The following is a 21,706-nucleotide window of genomic DNA, read 5'->3' as shown; positions in this document are numbered from 1 at the left end:
GGTGGCATGTCTCGTTGTGAAACTTAATAAGAGGTACAAAATGAAGGTTGTACAGGTCTACGCCCCTACATCTAGTCATGATGACCAGGAAGTCGAAAGCTTCTATGAAGACGTGGAATCGGCGATGGGTAAAGTCAAAACAAAATACAGTATACTGATGGGCGATTTCAATGCCAGGGTAGGCAAGAAGCAGGCCGGAGACAAGTCAGTGGGGGAATATGGCATAGGCTCTAGGAATAGCAGAGGAGAGTTATTAGTAGAGTTTGCAGAACAGAATAATATGCGCATAATGAATACCTTTTTCCGCAGGCGGGTTGGCCGAAAGTGGACGTGGAGGAGCCCGAATGGTGAGACTAGAAATGAAATCGACTTCATACTCTGCGCGAACCCTGGCATCATACAAGATGTAGACGTGCTCGGCAAGGTGCGCTGCAGTGACCACAGGATGGTAAGAACTCGAATTAGCCTTGACTTGAGGAGGGAACGGAAGAAACTGGTACATAAGAAGCCAATCAGAGTTAGCGGTAAGAGGGAAACTAGAGGAATTCCGGATCAAGCTACAGAACAGGTATTCGGCTTTAACCCAGGAAGAGGACCATAGTGTTGAAGCAATGAACGACAATCTTATGGGCATAATTAAGGAGTGCGCAATAGAAGTCGGTGGTAACGCCGTTAAACAGGAAAACAGTAAGCTATCGCAGGAGACGAAAGATCTGATCAAAAAACGCCAATGTATGAAAGCCTCTAACCCTACAGCTAGAATAGAACTGGCAGAACTTTCTAAGTTAATCAACAAGCGTAAGACAGCGGACATAAGGAACTATAATATGGATAGAATTGAACAGGCTCTCAGGAACGGAGGAAGCCTAAAAGCAGTGAAGAAGAAACTAGGAATAGGCAAGAATCAGATGTGTGCGTTAAGAGACAAAGCCGGCAATATCGTTACTAATATGGGGGATTGGGGATAAAAGTTGATGGAGAATACCTTAGCAACTTGCGATTCGCTGATGATATTGCCTTGCTTAGTAACTCAGGAGACCAATTGCAATGCATGCTCACTGACCTGGAGAGGCAAAGCAGAAAGGTGGGTCTGAAAATTAATCTACAGAAAACTAAAGTAATGTTTAACAGTCTCGGAAGAGAACAGCAGTTTACGATAGGTAGCGAGGCACTGGAAGTGGTAAGGGAATACATCTACTTAGGGCAGGTAGTGACCACGGATCCGGATCATGAGACTGAAATAACCAGAAGAATAAGAATGGGCTGGGGTGCGTTTGGCAGGCATTCTCAAATCATGAACAGCCGGTTGCCACTATCCCTCAAGAGGAAAGTGTATAACAGCTGTGTCTTACCAGTACTCACCTACGGGGCAGAAACCTGGAGGCTTACGAAAAGGGTTCTGCTGAAATTGAGGACGACGCAACGAGCTATGGAAAGAAGAATGATAGGTGTAACGTTAAGGGATAAGAAAAGAGCAGATTGGGTGAGGGAACAAACGCGGGTAAATGACATCTTAGTTGAAATCAAGAAAAAGAAATGGGCATGGGCCGGGCATGTAATGAGGAGGGAAGATAACCGATGGTTATTAACGGTTACGGACTGGATTCCAAGGGAAGGGAAGCGTAGTAGGGGGCGGCAGAAAGTTAGGTGGGCGGATGACATTAAGACGTTTGCAGGGACAACATGGCCACAATTAGTACATGACCGGGGTAGTTGGAGAAGTATGGGAGAGGCCTTTGCCCTGCAGTGGGCGTAACTAGGCTGATGATGATGATTATGATGAGTTACGACTGAATAAATTGCCACCGATGTGCCAATAATTGTGGTGTCCGAGCCCTACCTCTAGTTTTTCTCAGAACGTGAGCCTCATACGATTATGCATACGGGCATAAGCTAATGGCACGCGCTACAGTGGATGAAGCCGGAACCTGTACCTATCAATTTTATCCCTTAAGACGTCACCTCCTGGAACATGGTCACATTTCTTAGCAGCGTTAAGAGAATCTGCAGTATCTAGATTGCCTTGAAAGTGGGCTCGCTGTTGCAGAACAGGGTTTTTTTTTTCTTTTTTTCATTACACAGCATTGCGAATGCACAAGTGGTCCCTCTTTTTCTTTTCTCACAGGTGATATACCGTGCGTGGCCTTTCTGACAGCGAACTCAATGCTCAACCTTAGTAAACACCTAGCGAGAGGCTGAAAGCCGCACGGAAAGGAAACGCTGCTCTGTTCAGCCGACTGTCGCACTAAGTGGCCCTAATGAGCAGCGCATATTCGCGAATATATTTCCAGTACGCAAGTGCCCACACTTGCAAGAGTGACTGGGTATATCTGTGGGAAATTCACTTATGCTTTGACATTGTAAGCATCGTTCTGTATACTCTGCTTAGTCGAATTGGGGCCATCGCTGTGCAGTTAAATATGACTGAATTATGAAATTACCTATAAAAGTGACACTGTAACAGTTAATGTAACCAAATTAGTCATTCCAATTGACTCTAATCTGTGGTTCGTAAATTGTTCTTAACTATGGTGGTTTAGATGGCTTTCGACCGTACAGCCCTTTCGTTCCACGCTTCCATGAAATCGCTGTTATCATTTCTCGATGACTACAGTTGGCATCACGTATCGTTTAGTGATCTGATAATTGCTCTTCCGCGACAGGACTTGGTGAATATTTTCACAAACTCTTGTATCGCGATATTCAGGGTTCCCACACGTGTTGTCATATACGCAACGCCATGCATTCCAGTAAAGCATTAAGATCATCACCACCACGATAATAATAATAATAATAATAATAATAATAATAATAATAATAATAATAATAATAATCGTCATCATCATCTCTAAAGTCCACTACAAGGATGAAGGGCTCTCCCAGCATTCTCCATTTTGCCGCTGTCGTGTACTAGCTGAATCCAACGTGTACCTGCAAGTTTCCTAATTTTATCACCCTCCTTAATTTTCTGGCGTCTTCGACTGCGCTTCCCTTCCATTGGCACCCATTCTGTGACACTAATGGTCCACTAGTCATCTTCCCTACACATTACATGGCCTGCGGCGCTCTGTTTTAAGGCTAAAGGCTTAAGGGGCTCATTGCAACGGCTCATGCCTAAGAAACGCCGCGCCTAGTCAAGTGGTACAAAAAGATATCATCATAAGCAATGGCTCATACCCCCATTAGCAAGCAAAGATGCAATGGCTCATACCCCCTTAAGGCGGATGCTATAAACACTACGAAAAGTGAAGCGAACAGTGCATACATTCATTGAAATCACTCATACAAAACACGGAACAGCATACGTTTTAATAAAGAACAAGCTCAAAATAAACATCCGAACCTTCAGTAAAGCATTGCATATCCGTCTCGGAAGTGCGCTACGGCCGAGGATGCTCGCCAAGCGAGAAACGAGGTGCGACGTGAGAAGCAGCGGGAACAAATCCTTCGACCGCAAGTGCTTCTTCTCCCTGCTGAGGGGATCCAACGTAAAGCCAAAGAGAAACGTCGTTGACGCAAGTCTGACCCCGCTATACGAGTGCGCGAAGCCGCAGCTAGGCGTCGAAAACGAGTCGAAGAAGCCGAACTACGAAAGCAGCAACGCGACGATGCGAGACGGCAACGTAGTGAAGAGGCCGAAGGTCGCAGACAACGGCTTGCCACACGTGTACTTCACACTGGGGCTCGTTATGTCTTGCAAATAGTCTGACCCTTCCGATCGTATAACTTAATGCAGTACCAAGTATGCAGCAGGCTTTCGCATTAATGTGTTACACGAGTGTAACATGCTGTCGGTCTCTTTTTCTTTTTTTGCTCCTAATGTCAACTAGAATATCGGCTATCGCCACTTGCTACCCGCCATGGTTGCTTAGACGCTTTGGCATGGCGCTGCAAAGCACGAGGTCGTGGAATCAAATCCAGGCCGCGTCTCGATGGGGGCGAAATGCGAGAACACCCGTGTACCAAGCATTGGGTTCGTGTTAAAGAACCCCAGGGAGTCAAAATTAATCCGGAGCTTCCCACCACGGCGTGCCTCATAATCAGATCGTGGGTTTGGCACGTAAAACTGCAGAAAAAAAAATCGACGCTTGCTTCCTGATAGACACACCGCTCTCTTCCTGTCTCTTAGCGTTACGCCTAACATTTTTCGTTCCATCGCTCTTTGAGCGATCCTAAACTTCTTCTCAAGCTTCTTTGTTAATCGCCACGTTCCTGCCCCATGCGCTAGTACCAGTAGAATAGAATGATTGTACACCTTTCTTTTCAATGACAGTGGTGACCTCCCAGCCAGTGGAAAGGTTGATTTCACATTAAGACCACCGGTGAATAACTATTTTGTCCATTTCTTATTGTGTGAATATACCATAAAATATAGCGATATTTCGTGTTTTCGTTATCTTGTTGCCATTATCGTGAGATCATTTCTTTACATGTGCTTTGCTGCGAAGAACTAACTGATGAGTTATTGCGATTGGCAAACTATGAAGCAAACAAATATTTAATTACTTATTAATTAGGTAACCTTATCTTCTCGTGTGCTTCCTGGTATTGCAGTGATGCACCAAGCCATCTCACGTTCGAATAACTTACTACTGGATAATTTAGTGCTGCAGAGAGATAAAAGCAAAGGAAAGACAGGGAGGTTAACCGAATGATATCATCGGTTGGCTACCTTGCACTTGGAGGGGGGGGGGGGGTGAAGATGAGGGACAAATAAGCGATTAGTGAACAATGTAACTATCTGCAGGCTGCCACATAGTTTGAAGGCGCCACATAGTCAAACACAGTGTCAATGTCCACTGAGACATACAATGTCACCGAGGGCACGTTGTTGCATGCAAAATTCGATAGCTTTTAGGTAACCAGCAGTGCTCTTAAATTTATGTTCCGCTGTACAGGGTTACGCATTACATGAGCCACTGCGATTGTCCACTCGGCTTTAGATACATGTTTATTTATAGCCAATAGCCACTCGACGACAGTATTAGAAAAGTTACATAAAAAGGGCAAACCTGTACTTGAATGAATTAGCTCCTCGTTTTGCGCATTCACAGCAGCCGCACTGAAGGGACTAATTTGCTTAGCCCATGCCAAACCGGCGCTCTCGGCTGGCTCAATTACCGCCTGAACCCCACGCAGCTGTACGCTAATTAGGCCTGCAGCTAAACGGCACCGAAACTCTTTCCCTTCGGTGTGTGGTCTGGCTCGAGGAAAGCCAGCGGTGCTTTTCACTATATGCATTCCGCGCGTGCAATCTGCAACTTGTCTGCGACTCGAGCCGCCTACTACGCCCTGTGTCGTGCCCGTGCAGTGCAGCCAAAGCTGCAGGTAGCATAGCTCTTTTAAAGACACCGAGGGGCACAAGCAAGTGGCCCCTCTGTGGCAAGTGAATACACGACCACAGTAAACTAATTAAACATTATAGTAAAGTATTCTTCGTATGTGGCAGTTCGCACTCTGAGAATTTAGGCGGGAAGCGTCCGTGGCAGTAAAGCGTCAAATTACCCCGCCAAAATCTTAGAACCGAGCACATCGTCGCTTGCCTACACAGGACGCGCGATGTATTTGCAGACCGGTACCAGCAATGAACTAAGTTCGTCCGCCAACCTATGCTGGCACTTCAGCGTACCCAGCTTTGGCTTGCACTGCACGGCAATGGCAAGATCGAGTACTAACCTTGGTGTGCAGGCGTCTCTGTCGCGTTTGTAGCCACTTTCCTCTGGATCGTGCTATGGAGGGCGAACAGAAAACAGACCTCAGGGTATTTTCCCCAGCGAGCGGCACGGCGTGTAATGCGAGTGCGTCACCTGGTCGCTTTGCAAACTATCTAGCCAAGAGAAGAATTGTGTGAACTTCCTTCGCGCCGCCAGCTGTGAACCTGGTTTGCATGCATAGGGACATTCGAGTCGGAGGAATCGTTCTTGGCTCCAGGCACTGATTCGTCGCTTTCTTAGAGACGGCAGTAAGGTCTCATGCGGATCGGTGTCCTAGCTGGCAGCTCGTGAGTTTTAATTCAGGCATTACACCTACAATATTTACGCGCAATGCTTTATGTGCGAAGCATGGGATTCGGATTGTTGGTGGAAGTGATGAGGAAATTTGCACACATAGCATGGAGTCTGCTTACGCAAGGCTGGGTCAAGTGAGGACACGGGGGGAGAGGCCTTTAGACTGCAGTATATGACGAGGATGACGATGATAATAACGGCGAAGACAGTTAATTATTATGATGATGATGATGTTGATGATGATGATGAGGGTTTATGTTGACAACAAGATCTCAGCCGTCACGTCTTAGAGAGAGAAAAAGAAACGAATATAGAAAGGTAGGGAGGTATCATCTTGGTTTATTCGTCATAAGAACGTTTAAGGGCTCACTCAATAATACTTAAAATAGCTATACTTAATACTTAACTACTTAAATAGCTTAATATATCTTAAAACACACACACACACGCACGCGCACGCACGCGCGCACGCGCACATGCGCACACGCACACGCGCACACGCACACACGCACACGCGCACACACACACACACACACACGCACACACGCACACACGCGCACACACACACACGCGCACACACACACACACACACACACACACACACACACACACACACACACACACACACACACACACACACACACACACGCACGCGCACGCACGCACGCACGCACGCGCACGCACATATATACAGACATGAATGTTGGCCTGGCTGATCGCCTGGCACGATTCTTCAGGTGCTGGTTGGGGGGGGGGGGAGGGGGATTATGCTATTCTCAGACACACATACGCACACGCACAATAGAGATATTCAGAGTGTGTTGCAGGCCCGTGAGCCTCAAAAACATCAGCGTCGCTTTCGTGGCGCGTAACGCGCAGGTCATGCCTTGCCACTGGCAGAGAATGTGGCGCAGCTCCAAGCTCGAGTCGCACTGTAATTTTGCTCGTGAGCGTAGTATAACTTCAGGGAGACAGGGAGGGGGCCTATATTAGAGTGGGCTGTCCTAACATTCAGTAAAAAGAAGAAAAGAAACTGCGGCTGCCCTTTTACTTATAACATTCACACATACAAACACTAAAAAACACATAAACATATGAAGTCAACAAAGAAATGTAAATTAAAATAAAGCAATAGTAAAGCTTAGAATATATTTATTCTCTGTCATTGTTCACTATGATTCGATTTTACGCCATTATGGGCAATATTACCTTTATGATAACGATGTCCGTCCAAGCCAGAATGTAGAGTGAAGGTGGGTCATTATACGTTCAGTGGTTTCTGTATCGACCGTAAAATTTTCTTTTTTTTTAATCTTCAATGGTAACTGTTTCTTTTTACATATAACAAAGGTTGTTTTGTGTTCTCTAAATTTCTTGCCCCGTGATTCAAGGTGAATGTGACTAAAATTTTTGCATAGCTTGGCCGATGGAAGACTCTTAAAGGGGTGCAACGAAGCGAATAATTGAATCTGACGCCGTCATTATGTGCCCTGAGTTCGGAATTACGACGGCGGGGAATTAAAGAAAGGACGAGCTGTTCGTATAGAAATGTTTTGAAAGTATTGCATTATGTAAGGTAAAATGAGGAGAGAATGAATGATGTAATTTGGTATTTAATAGAAGCGGCCAAATAATCTGCATTGGTTATTGTGTATGCAGCGAGCAACATATATTCAACGTGTTCTTCTTTTCTTTTTTCTTTTTGAAGTGGCAAGGTATGAACTCAGTTAAGTGCATATGAGTAGCCTGCAGATTAACGCAACCTCACGCATTATTTTTGGTGGCTCCGAGCAGTGATGGCGCACACCAGCACATTACTGAGAAGGTTGATTTCAGTAACAGAGTAGGACTACTGTTATCAGTGAAACAAAGATTAATTTAGATGTTTCCGCACAATTTTAGTAGAAGGCGCTGTTGAAAGAGGCAAGGGCATAGACCAGAACCCGTATTCACTTGGTTGTGTTGCCGAGGTCCAACATGCAGCTGCGTGCTAGTTCCATTGTTTCGTTTCGTTTACCTTACTGACTTCACGTTAGTGTAATATTATTTACATGTCGCGGTTGCTCGCACCAGAGGCATGTGAATGAAAATCTAGGGGAATTGTGAGATAATAAGATGAAGGCAGTACCCAAATTTCAGCAAACATTCTTACAAAACAGTTGGCGAGTGCACACGTCATGAATGAAGCTATAGTGAAGCAAGCGGAAAACATCGATGGCATAAAGAAACAGAAAGACAGCCATGAGAATTTAGTGAAAGCAGAGGTGTGTTTCCTCTGTTTACTGTCCTGCCCAGGCTTTAGAGATTCAAGCTACACATACACTTGGAGCTTGGTCAACTGGCACACTCCAGAAGCGGTCGTTCGCGACTTTCAGGACGATTCTTCTGGTGCTGGCGTCGCTGACAGATAGGATAGAACCTCACATCGGTCTCATCTTTTGTTGTAGTGTAACGAAGCTGTTTGAAATTTAGAATGAGTACATGGTCCGGTTTGTTGCAAAAATGAGTGGCTTAGCACTCTCTTCGGAGCTGCCTGCCAGTGTTTGAGTAACACTCGTTAGCTCTCATCTGCCGAAAGAATGGATTTCCGTCTTGCCGTTGAAGAAGTCCGCTGAACAAAAGCCTTATGCGAACACTTAAGAAAGACACCAGATCAGGTAAGGCTGATAAAGTATTCTTTAACAACTATATTTTCATTAATTTGTCGCAAAAAGATCGTTGCGTCAAACCCACTGTCCACATGCGCAGCAACGACTAACTGTGTCGAAATAAGGACAATGCAAGAATCATCTACAAAGAAAACAATTTGGCTCCTCGACTTCATCTTGAATCTTTCATCGTCCAGACAACTGAGCGCACACTCAATCGCAATTGCGGCAACTTTCCAAACAAGTTTGCACTCTGTTTAGTTCACGTCTTGAAACGTACATAACCGGATTTCCTTCTCGTTCATGTTAAGTGGGAACAAGGCTCTCATGCGGAAGCCTAAACGTCCTTTTATTTCTAATTTTTATGGTCGCCGCCTAACTTTCAACTACTTACAGGAACGTTATTGCGGCGTCTCCAACCGCCTTTTGCTCTTGCGCCTTTTGCGTCTTCTCGAGTCTACTTTCACGAGAAGAGTGACCGTTTTTTGGTATTGTAGACGTGAAATCTACTAATACAGCACCCCTCATTTTCCTCTCTAGTGTCCTCTTAAATGAACCCTATAAAGAGAAACGCAACACACCGAGAGACTGATTGTGACGTCACTTAAAGTTTCCCGCACCAGCTCTCCATAAAGTCAGGAATTGTGAGCTCGCCTGATCGGACGCATCCAATTCTCATCTGTTAATATTGACTACACGGTAGTATAAAAGAGCGAAAGACTGGACTTGTCAAGTCTTAAAAACATTTATTGCACCAAACAGATCCCAAGTAGGAGAAGATAATTTCAAATCTGTGACGTCACACTGACAAATAAGTATTGAGGATTTGGGCCCAAATTCAAGAAATTCAAAGGCATTCGCCGCAGCGGCGAAAGTGCGGTCCCCTGGCTTAACTCTTTAGTTTTTGCACTGTATATATAACAGAAGCCAGACCAGAGGAGCCGCAAGAACTCTGGTACTGTCGGGAAGCCTTTTCGTGTGCCCTGTGTACGACGGGGCCTCCGGCGGACCTTTTCTGCCCCAATGAACTTTGCTCGCCTGATTCCGCACCGTTGCTGATTGGCAACTCAGGGCCGGCCAACACGGAAGGCTACGCCCGGCTACGCTGCTACGCCTCACACTGGCAGCAGCGTCGAAAGCGCGAGGTGCCCCGGCCTAACTTTTCGCCTTTTTAAAGGTTAATGATGTCTTGATTGCCTCAGAATACTCTGTGCCTCTTGTGCTGTTGCTGCCCAGCCCTTGTGTCGTCTTAATTATAGCATGGCCACAGAAACAATTGCTTGTTATAAGTGGGGCGAGCCACTGGAATCTACTGAGGCATCGGTCGTTTGCAATGAATGCTTCTATTTCTATCATGTGGGTGCATGCTCAGGACCATAGAAAACGGTTATTTGGACAAGGGGAAATGTGGCTTGCAAGAGCTACCGATGCCCAACATGTCAAGGTGAGAAGACACCTCGGGGCTCGGGGTTCTAAGAATGAAGAAGCTGTGCGTAGCCGAGGTCGGCGCTATTACTCTGGCTACACTCATCAGACAGGCGGGTGAACTGTCAGCCGTCAGGGACACATTATCTGGCTTAGAGCAGGCGATGCAGATGATGTCTACAAAGTACGAGGAGTTACTGTCTTATACAAGCAAGCAAGAGAAAACGCTCGCAAGCTTGGAAAGGTGCGTCGAACAAGTTAAAGCCACCAGCGAATTCGGGACATCGACCTGCTAAGGCATGCAGGATTTGAATCCACAGACCAGTATAGCATTTCACTAAATTTAGGAATCCATGACGCTGTAGAATTTACCGGCGAGAGCCTGCGATCAAAATTAAATAAGGTTGCCTCTTTGGTCACAGTCCCAGAAATTTCCAAGTCTGAAAATGAATACGTGCATAGGCTACCAAAAATGGGCGACCGCGCTCCGGCAGTCGTTGCTCATTTTGTTAATAAACACGTGAAATACAAATGATTCAAGAGGAAAGATGAATTGCGAAAACAGAACGCAGGCGTGCTTCTATCTCAAAACCTGACAAAGCAAAACCGGCAGCCTTTGCGGCAGACCAAATTGTGGGCACGTGACGGGGGTTTTCAGTTTGCCGGGAGCAGGAACCGCCAGGTGCTTGTAAGGAAGGCAACTGGGCAATGGGCCTATCGCGTCAAAAAAGAGAGGGACCGCGGTGAGATTCCTACACCAAGTTTTTAAAATGAAACTTGCTTTGCTTAGATTGTAAAAATGAGCTCTTCGTCGTGCTTGATTTCTTATAAACTGATAACTGCCCTTGGTGCTAAACGTTCTAGAATGTTTAGGTGCTTTCCTCAGAGCACGCAAACTTTAACGAACGAACAGTCCGAGATAGACTCACAGTTGTGTTCATTTGATTTTAACCCTGATGCCATGGACAATGACGTGTACATCTTACCACATTACAATGGCTTGCTCATAAATCCTACTATTAGATGCGGTGGCGATGTATCTATACGTTTGTGAGTGCATGCAACAAGAAATGGCTGCAGATTTTTCTTTATGCTCAATGATAATAAAGTTTTTCGATAGTTATTGCTGACACAGTGCTCTGTGTATTCTACCCACCACCAGCTGGCAATATTTTAATTTTCTTTCACTGCACTGATTCCTTCCTTAGCTATGTCAATGACAAAGGATAAGCTTTTTCTGGTGGTGATATGAGCATCAACATGGTAGATCTCGGCGTTTTAGCGCAACTGTTCGAAGTCACTCTGAGAAGTAATAATTCGGAAAGCGTAATTTTCAAGTCGACTCGCGCGTCATGTACTTCGCAAACACTTCTTGATCTGTTCATCACAAATCTCGATATTTCTTGTATTGTCTTAACTGTTATTGTGTTTGACGCGAGTGATCATCTTTGTGTGTTTATAGGAGTTGATAAGGTCCTGAACCAGAGAGAGAGAGAGCAAATGATAAAGGAAAGGTAGGGAGGTTAACCAGAACTGAGCCTGGTTGGCTACCCTACACTGGGGAAAGGGAAAAGGGGACGGAAAGACTAAAAGAAGAGAAAATCTACTGGGGATATCGTTCGGTCACTCAGTCCGGACACAGACGCTGACTAAATCCAGTAGCTTTCAAATATCGCAGCAGCGCTTTTGTGGCCTTTTGTAGCAACGATATGCGAGGCCATGGTCCCAAGATCTTGTTCAAGGTGAACGGTGTTCTATCTAGCTGATTGAGAGCTGTGCAGAGGTCATGTCTTTCGTTTTGAAAAGATGGGCAATAGTACAGTAGGTGTTCTATAGTTTCCTCGACACCGCAGGCATTGCAGTCCGCGCTATCAGCCATTTCAATCAAAAACGTATATGCATTGGTGAATGCGACGCCCAAGCGTAAGCGGCACAGCATTGTTTCCTCATTTCGAGGAAGCCCTGGTAACAGCCGCAGTTGCATAGAGGCGTCGAGGGAATGCAATCGATTTTGGGTGAATTCAGGTGTGTGCCACTTCTCTAATGTCATACGGTGTGCTAGCTTGCTTAGGTGTTGGCCTGCGTCGGTCCGCGATAAAGGTACAGAAACAAGGGTTGCTCCTTCGTGTGCTTTCCTGGCAGCTTCGTCAGCGAGCTCGTTGCCGGAGATACCGCAATGGCCAGGCAGCCACTGAAACACGACGTCGTGTCCTTTCGCTATCATACGATGGTGCATTTCTCGTATCTCCAACACTAGTTGTTCGCAGAACCCGCGACGAAGAGATGACAGAAGACATTGTAAGGCCGCCTTCGAATCACAGAATATTGCCCACCGATTAGCGGGTTGGTTGTTAATGTAATCAATGGCACCTCGGAGGGCAACAGGCTCCGACCCGGTCGATGTTGTTAAGTGAGAAATCTTGTATCGGATGCTAATTGATCGTGATGGTATAACCACTGCGCCAGTGGAGCTGGTCTGAGTGGAAGAGCCATCCGTATATATGTGGACTGGGTCAAAGTAAAAAGTGTTCAAACAATCCAGAGCTGCTTGCTTCAGGGCCAAGGTACGCAGGTCGGTCTTCTTTCTTCTCCCTGGAACAGTAAGACGCACTTGAGGTTCTTTTAAACGCCACAAAGCTGAGGTTGAACGTGCTGAGGGTGTGAAGCCCGATGGCAGACAGGCACGATGGATGCTGACTTCGTTGGATGGAGAAGGGCGCCTGTGGTCGTCGTTCTGGCAGACAGGCAAGAAAGCTTGATTGCATGCGTGAAACATGACGAACATGGGCCCTAAGCGTGTCGGTGCTAATGTAAGTCGTGATCGGATGGTCTCAAGCCATTATAATGGTGTTTGTCTAGGCCTTCCACGGAGCGCCTCAACAGCAGGATCCTGAACCAGAAGAAATTAAGAACCTCGCATTCTGTTCAAGTTATTTCTGACAAGGATCTAGAACTTTCTTGTGGTGACATATATAGCACTGATTCGTCATGTGTTTGTGGTACTGAAGATTGTAATTAAGATTTTCTTAATATAATTAACATATGTGACAATACGATGCTCCAGAGGAGCTACAAAACGATCAATAAATAGTGACCTGTAATTATGGTAGTTAAGCGCAAATTAATATATGGACACAAAATAACGAAGTGGACAAAGACGGGTACGGGCCCATCCTTATTCACGTTGTTGTTTTGTGTTTATGTGTTAATTTGTGCCAAACTACCATAATTATAATACAAGACCAACTAGTCCAACAGTCAGTCCTCCTAAAATAATGATCTATTGCACCGTGTCAAAATAATAATTAAAAATAAAATATACGACGCATTCAAATATTTCGATCCACAGAAACTAGCTCATTTCAATTTCTACCACAACATTCTCAACAAGGACATTAGATATTCAAGGGAGCATTACCTCAGCCGCTACTTTGTCGACTGTTATAATAAACTGACCTATTATGTAAGACGTTGTCATCACTTCCGAAATCAGACGAACAACATCACATAACTAAAATGCAAAACACTAACAACGACATTCTTCAATGTGGTCGCTTTTTTGGCTTTTTTTTTTTTCAGCGACCACTTCGTGAACATGATACAGCCACCATGCGATGCCAGCACGTATCCGTACGACGATATTTTCCAGTTGCGACTGCTTCATTTTGGAGCCACTTTCTCGCGCCGAAGTTGCGCCAGTGTTTTTAAGCCTGAAGAACGGTGCGGTGTGCGATGCGCATGACCTTAAAACGAAACCGATTAAATTTGTAATGAATATTGTACCTGTTCCTTTGACGTGTATATGTAACCTACGTTACCTAAACGGGATTTCTCCCGCACAAAATAGAAATTGCTAAAGTTACGGCAATGCACAAGAAAGGTGACAAAAACTGTCTGCCAAACTACCATCCTTTGTCTCTGCTTCCCATATTCTACAAACGATCTGAGATAAGCTATTCTATCCCAATTAGTGGCATATACAGAGAAAACATAGTCTTATTACTAAATGAAAAGTTGGCTACTGAGAAAGAAATATTCACCGAGCTAGCCTTTCTCCAAGAATAAGAATTGGTTCTTAGCAGCTCTGGAAACAATGAAATGCATGGAGGAAAGAAACAAAATAGGAGAGGTCCTGAGGTCACATTCTTGAAGCCGGAAATGCAGCCATGTTGGTGTGCCACCTCCCTTTGCACCTTCAATAAGCTCGCCGGTGCAGATAGGCGCGAGCTTCGAACTTGCATTGCTACGAGGCGCCAGAAGTGTGTGCTGCCCACGCGCGTCAGAACAGAGCCTACGAAACTTGTGCAACAGTTTTAGTGACGCAGGCACGCTACTGTGCTTTTCCGCGGCGCGTTGTGGAAGAGGACGAAAGCCCGCGCTGTGATTACTTGAGTGTCTCTGCTGCTGGCTGACACTCGCACTCATAGACCGTAAACACAACTTTCAAGCTTACACACCATGCTCGAAAGGCAGCTTGTCTCGCGAACAGAATGTGCTACGAGAAAGACACGATTGGAAAAATCTTATATCGCTTTTCAGAGGCCTAGAGCTGCAGCGAGAGCTTCAGAAGAGCAGTTGCTATGGCAAGGCTCATGTTTGGGATACCATTCCTAGTGCTCCTTTGCGAAAAACAGCACGTGACTTCCACCACACTTTCTCCAACACGTCCGTGCTGGCCGGGGCCTCTACTACACTTTTCTTCCTCCATGATGAAATGGGACTAGCTGTCATTGCGAGCTTCTCTAAAGCCTTTGGTTGTTTAAATCTTGCCTCACTGATAAAAAAGCGTTAACTAGGTCCCGTATGAGGACTGTCTTTACAGCTATTCAGATCATATATCTCAAATCGCAAACAGTACGTCAGTATCAATAGCTTTGATTTCGAAGTTAGAGCAATCACCTGTGGTGTGCCTCAAGGAAGGTTACTTGGCCTGACATTATTTAATCTTTACATGGACAATATAGTCAATATAAACAACGATGCTGCGTTTTCATATACGTGGATGAGAGCCCAATTTTTTTTTTCAGAGGCACTAACTGTCGAAGGCTGATAGAAAAAGCCAATACAATTCTAACGATGTTGTCCACATGGACACAGCTAAACGGGCTTCAAATGAATGCTAACAAAAGTAAGGCAAATATTTCCGTCCAAAGGGAAAATTTGCACACGTAACAATATCCCTGAATATAGCTTCTAATAAAATTCAAATTGTAGTTTATTTTAAGTCCCTTGATGTGCATATTTTTCATAATGATGCTATGGATTGTCTTGTTTAGTATATATTCTGCCAAAATTGTTAAATTATTAAGATTGGTTTATATCTCTACTTCCTCTCGAGATAAAAAAAAGATAATAGATAATTCCCTATTTTTTACGCATGTAAAGTATTGTCATATTGCTTGGGGCACGATCTGTTAAAGCATCCCCGAGAAAATAAACACATTTCAAAAAAAAAACCGTAAAATCAATTTATCAGCCTAAATTAAATCAAAGATCAAGACAGGTTTCTTATTTTTTTACAGTGCCAACATAGCTAGTGCATTCAAAGTGTATAATCAGCTTATATCACTCTACAAAAAATTCAAAGACCTAATACGCCCAGTACGTAACATTACACAACCATGGCTTCCTTAACTAGGAACTACGCTGTTTATAATATTCTACATTCTTCTTCATATGCTCGTCCAAACACAACGCACAATATAGGGCAAGCAGGTATTCTCGCATCAACTGCCCAACCAATTAAATCATGTGCAAGGAGATGATCTCAACTCACTCGCAACAGCTTAGCTCTGTGTCAGCTTCTTCTTCGCTGTGTGCATTTGTATCAATGATCCACTGGCTAACAGCTTTATTATAACATATTTGTCATTGCTTTGTCTTTTGTTTAAATAATAAATACTCTCTTTGTTTCGTGTGCTTCAAACAGAAATAAGTTCTTGTAGTTCAGCGTATATTTATCTTTCTTAAGTGAGCTTGCGGCTTTTCTTGTTGACATGGAATTGCTCTGTTACATGCGACTACTCTGTTATCATTGTTATTCTGCGCACTTGTCCTATTGTTAATGTAAGGGGGGAGGGCGCGTGGGCTTGCCAAACTCCTGTAGCTTTTATCCTCGACCTCCTCCTCCTTGTGATGAAATAAATCAAATAAATACAAGTGTAAGCTTGGCCTTTATTCTTTCGTCTAGTAATCGGCCTCCTATGGCAAAAAAAAAAAAAAAACATGACTCGGCATTCCGGCCGTACAGCAGGCGCGCGCTGCGGCCGCCAGGTACTCCTCTGTCGGTCCCTGCGTGGGAGACGCCCACTGCGCGCTGACGTGCGTCTTGCAGGACATTTATTAAAGTTGTTCCAATCCAATCGGCATTCCGGTTTTGCGAAAGTAGATGTCCAACGAAACTGTTGCAAAACCATCACTACAACTGCTCAGGGGGTATGCAATGCTTTATTGATGTTTCAGATGTTTTTTCAGCTCGTTCTTTATTGTAACATATGCTGTTCTGTGTGTTGTAAGGGTGATTTCAATGAATGTATGCACTGTTCGCTTCACTTTGCTGAGCGCTTGTAGCCTCTGCCTTAAGGGAGTATGGGTAATTGCATTTTTTTGCTTACTTGCGGGGTTATGAGCCATTGCTGATGAAGACCGATGTTTGTTTTGAGCTTGTTATTTATTGGAACGTATATGCGTGATCCCGACGAATGTATTCACTGTTCGCTTCACTTTGATGAGTGCTTGTAGCCTCGGCATTAGCGACCACCGAGAGGCTAGCAGCTTCGCTGTACTAAACGAAAACAGAGTTACCGAAGAATACCTTATCAGTTTACACTGATTTACTGCTTTCTTTATTTATTGATCTGTTAGGATGAATTGGCCGGCAGACACCTTTGACGAAAGCGCTTGTTTTCAAACTTTCGTGACATACTGTATTCGCGTTACTTCCTACGCTCTCGGGTGTCTGAAACTTGCTGCGTGACAAACTTATTTGTGTCTTGGGATTTAATCGTCTATAGTAATTTCTATTTACTAGTGTGTATAGGTACTGGTACTGTTTGTTTATGTATGGATGCAAAGACGACGTGCTTAGTACCAGGGTGCATGTGCTCTATATGTTATAGATATGCAGCGTGCCTTATCCGGCATGTGTTCATAACTTTTACTGAAGGAATAATTTCATCATTTGCGAAGAGCATCGCCCCATTATTAGCGTTCACTGGAGTTGATTCGCAACCGATACTTGTCAAGGTAACTGCTACGCTATCAAAGCTAAGAAGGAATAACCGGTGTCAGGCAGTGCCAATCACTGGAAGACAAATCCTTCGACTAAAACATAGACACCGTATTACTACTATCTCATGCTACTGCCATTTATTAGACTAAAACAAATAAAATGACCGGATTGAATTACTAATGTGACGCTATTAATAGGAATCTGCAGTGATCGAAGGCTCTTCATCAACTTTATCGGTCGTCTTGAGAGCCTTCGACGAATAAAAATAATTTTCGTATTCGAAGCTGATAATTTTATAACATTTCCCAAATATTCTTGAAAAGGGGCTCACGGTTACGATATTGTTTAATATCGTGCTTAGAGTAAAAAAAAAAATTATTGCTTTTTTCTTCACATCAAAATAATTTCTGCGGAAATTCGGAACGTGGAGAGAGTTTCATCCAAAGAAAAGAATTCCCAACAGAAGCGTGATGCTACGAAGTAAGCCCATGCGGGTTTCTCAGAAAGCTTCTCTATAGTAAATAAAAATCCGTTGTGATCAGCCCCGCTGTCCACTACCATCGAAAAGCCTCCTAAATAGCTCATACGTAAGATCTACCATACCGTAAATACGTTGGCTACGTATTCGATGCCTAGATTAGGGAAAAATTTTTATGCATACTTTCTGAAAAACCCGCATGAGTTTTCTCTGTAGGCTTTTGTTTTCCTCAGACAGCGATTGATATTGAAAGCTTTATTTTGCTACCTTTCCAGTGTTTGCGGTCGGTCAGTCCGTGAGTTTGGTCCTTGCGAACTAGGCTAAGCGGGTGTTTAACACAATCTGTAGCTCAATAACATATTTACGTTTGGGATGAAGGATTTCAACCTGGTTCTCCCTTTATTATAGACATTGCCAGTTGATTATCAACTTCGGCTTCCCTCCTGGCGGCTTGTACTTATAGACGACTGAAACACTCATTGATGCTTAAGAAGGCACGCACCCGTCTAAAAGCGTGCCTTCTAACAACTAACGCTTTCAGACAATTGAACCAGTCGTTCGTTCTGCTAAAGCAAAAAATGACAAGTTAAGCGCGAATGTGGAATCAAGAAATAGTACTTCGCTTACACTAATTTGCACAATGCTTGCAATCTGCACATTTCTTTCCCTTTACGTTTCTTTGTCTACACTACAAGGAGAAGCCCATTCCCTATAAAAATTGATAGAAAAGTTCGGCAGAAGCCATCTCGCAATGACTGTCGATGGTTGTGCGTTTATCATAGAATCAATACAGCGATACAGCGTGTGACCACTGCAAGAAACAGTTATGTATGAGGCGTGTACTGTAGCGCGACTACTCTTTCGCGACTACTCTTACCGCCGCGAAGCCTGCGCGTGACCTCCGAAATGCATAGCAAACCGGTGCGTGCGAACGCCGAGAAACCCACCGTGCGGCAACCAGGCTCCTCTCTCGCGCTTCTTTTTGGACACGCTGCGCCACCTAGCAGCGCTGCTGATAAGTCCGCTCGTGGCCTCCGAGACGAGAAGTGTGGAGCGCCGGTGAGCGTGCGAACGCTGAGAATTGTTCCCTGGATTGCGGCATAACCAGTGGCACATACACGGTGCGTTTGTGGCGCAGCCTGTTAAAGCGCTGGGTTGCTGTCCTTGAGGAACCCTTGTGACGTGGGTTCGATCCCGCTCAGCATGGCAGAAATTCAAGAGATCATTTTGTCATTGTAGAGCATCACGTTCCCAGTGACACATACCTATATAGTTACGTAAGTTGGCGTCAAAGACGTTCATTGAAGAGCGCACAAACCTACTGACACATACGCAGTGAAGCAAGCTAGCCTCAAATAGGTCCATTGAAGACCAATTGGAGCACTGGGCATCTGCCCGAGTGGCAGATGCCCAGTGCTCCAAGTCGGCCAAAAAGAGTTTCATCGAACACTGGCACCTACCCAGTACTGCATCTACTGTGACCCATGTCGGCGTGATAGAGATTCGCTAAAGGGCGGCACATGTGCACGCGTTGCCGATTACTTAGCGACCCAAGTTGGTCCGATGGTTGGCCTCGAACACTGTCGACTCAGCACAGCTGCCCGATGTGCAACCCGTTTTATTATGTGCTATCCAGTGACCCGGGTAGGTGGGAAAGTGGTAAGATACAAGCATAGATGGATAGATAGCCCCGGAAAGTGCGTGCAGTACCCTAGGAATGCTAGCGCATAAAAATAAAGCACTCATTTTATATTGCTGGCATAAAAAAATTACATGAAAATCACTTTTTTGTTGTATAGAGAAACAGGAGCGAAATTCCTATTTTTTTTTTCACATTTAATCATCTAGAGTAGCATGTAATTCATTTCGTTTCGTTTCTCTTGCTTACAATTCCTAAAATGTAGGGTTGCAAACAAGGCACGACCTGGTTGACCTGCCTACCTCTTCTTTTCTGTCTTTCTATCGTAAGCTAACACATACATATTTAATTAAATTTTTTTGTTTTTGTCCCTGAATATGCTGTCATCTTTTTTTGCCACATTCCTGCCATGAAGAAAATAGTGAAAACCACTATCCCGGCCTCGCCATTCTTGATTCACTTCTTGGTGCATATAGTCAACGGAGTGCAATGTGCAGCAACAATTTCTCTATGCAACGACGCGGGTCCGGACGGTGTCGACGAGGGGACGAACCATTGAACGACGCGAAAGCATCGGCGCACAATCGATACGTGCGGAGCTGCGGCTGTGCCTTCAACTGGCGCAACTGGGGATGCGGTTATTGCTCCGCGCACCGCCTGCTTGTCCAGCGTATTCCCACAACGTGGGAGAAAACGGTCGAGTCACATCTGGACGGTGATATAGCAACAAAATTATGGTTCCCTGGAGGGAGCATAGGACTGGGGGAAACCCCTCGCAGGAGTCGGCCCAGAGGAGAGTAGACAGTAGAGTTCTGAGGCCCTCCCTGACCGAGCGAATTTCGTCTTTTGTGAGCTGGCTTTTTTTTCTTACTTTTTCTTACTCGCACTTCTTCAAGTTCTCGCCATGCTAGCATCAGACGAAAGTTTGAAAGAGCAATCCATGATGTGAAAGGGAAGCATGAGAAAGCGTGAGAAAGCACACTGTCTCTCTTCAGAGGATTTGTTCTCTCCGACAGTAGGCACTGGTATTAGTTTTCCCAAGTGGAGCAGCGTAACTGGATCTTCATGTTTAGCCTCGGGGAATAGTACGGCGTACACTTCTTTTACATGCAGTTCTGGGCTATTTCTATATACGTATATCTGGTGACCGCAGACCGAAACGGTGCTCCGGAATCCTGGGCTGTGATACGCAGCGTGTCACAGGACTTGCCGGACTTGCTTTCCACCATAGCTCTTAGCGAAGGAACTTCAGCGTACGCTGAACCCAGCTCCGGCGTTTATTCCACCTAGATCACTAAAATATTTGTGCGCTTGTTGTCTAATTCTATCGCTTATTTCTTGCTAAAGAATAGCTTTAGGGCAAGTCAGACATATGATGAAAGCGAATAGACCTCATTATGTTCGGTGGTAAATAAGAAAACTAGCTCAAGATAGTTATAGCAATTCGATTCTCTGCTTGGTATCAGATGCAAGTGGCTTTCATAAAAACGAATCGCTCGAAAATAAACTCCCGGAAAAAAGACCATAGAAGGTTATAAGATGACATCCAAAGAGAACAGTCCGATATTGACTATTGAAAGCGTGAGGGCGATCTAACGGAGAAGTAGAAGCGGTGCACGATCACTTGGAACTTGATACTGCCCATATAGGCCCACACGCACGCGCTCAGCGCAAGAAAGGCGAACTCGCGCATTTGCTATTCTCAAGGTCTGTTCAAGAAACAAGGAGACATTTAGAAAGAGTCCGTGTTTCCATTTGCTAACACGACCCTGTTAGCCGCATTCAAGTTCGATAGCGATAATACATCTCGACGCAGTCTTCGATCTGTCGGATGAATTATCTATTTGAGAGACAACGCCCCTATCTCTCGTAACATGCCGGTAGGGGGTAGGGGGTAGGGGGGGGTTCGGCTTACAGAATGCCGCGACTCGCTTCGACGGTGCTAGCAGTACACGAGACACGAATACAAAAGTGCGAGGTACAATTTAGTGCCAAGGAAAACTCGAGCAATTGCGGTGGCGGCAGCCGCACGAACATTGGCGCCTGTGTGGCACGGCGCTGCAATAGGGTATTCCGAGGCGCAGATGTGACTGCTGCCTCGTCGGTTCTCGGAGATTTTAACTTTTCAAGGCTGCGCACAACCACGCGCCGCTGGTGCCTTCAGCGTTGCTTTGGCGCTTGTGCTCGGGGGGCCCTTAACTTTATCCGCGTTCTCGACATAGTCCTTTTGACTTCCCAAAGCTGGCACGTGTCCACTGACACTCGGCCACGTGCATC

General features: G+C 45.0%; 1 long non-coding RNA gene across 1 annotated transcript in view; it reads left to right on the top strand.

The window, feature by feature from the left end:
- The window catches only part of LOC140218935 (uncharacterized), a 451,043-nt gene that overhangs the window by 115,742 nt on the left and 313,595 nt on the right, over nucleotides 1-21,706 (top strand). Inside the window, exon 2 of the long non-coding RNA XR_011895092.1 lies at nucleotides 310-347. This is a non-coding gene — a long non-coding RNA (uncharacterized lncRNA). The remainder of the gene's footprint in view (nucleotides 1-309; nucleotides 348-21,706) is intronic.

The sequence above is a fragment of the Dermacentor andersoni genome, chromosome 6, assembly GCF_023375885.2.
Source record: "Dermacentor andersoni chromosome 6, qqDerAnde1_hic_scaffold, whole genome shotgun sequence".
Taxonomy (NCBI): Eukaryota; Metazoa; Arthropoda; class Arachnida; order Ixodida; family Ixodidae; genus Dermacentor; species Dermacentor andersoni.
The sequence above is the reverse complement of the archived record's forward strand: the minus strand, read 5'-3'. Positions and strand labels throughout refer to the sequence as shown.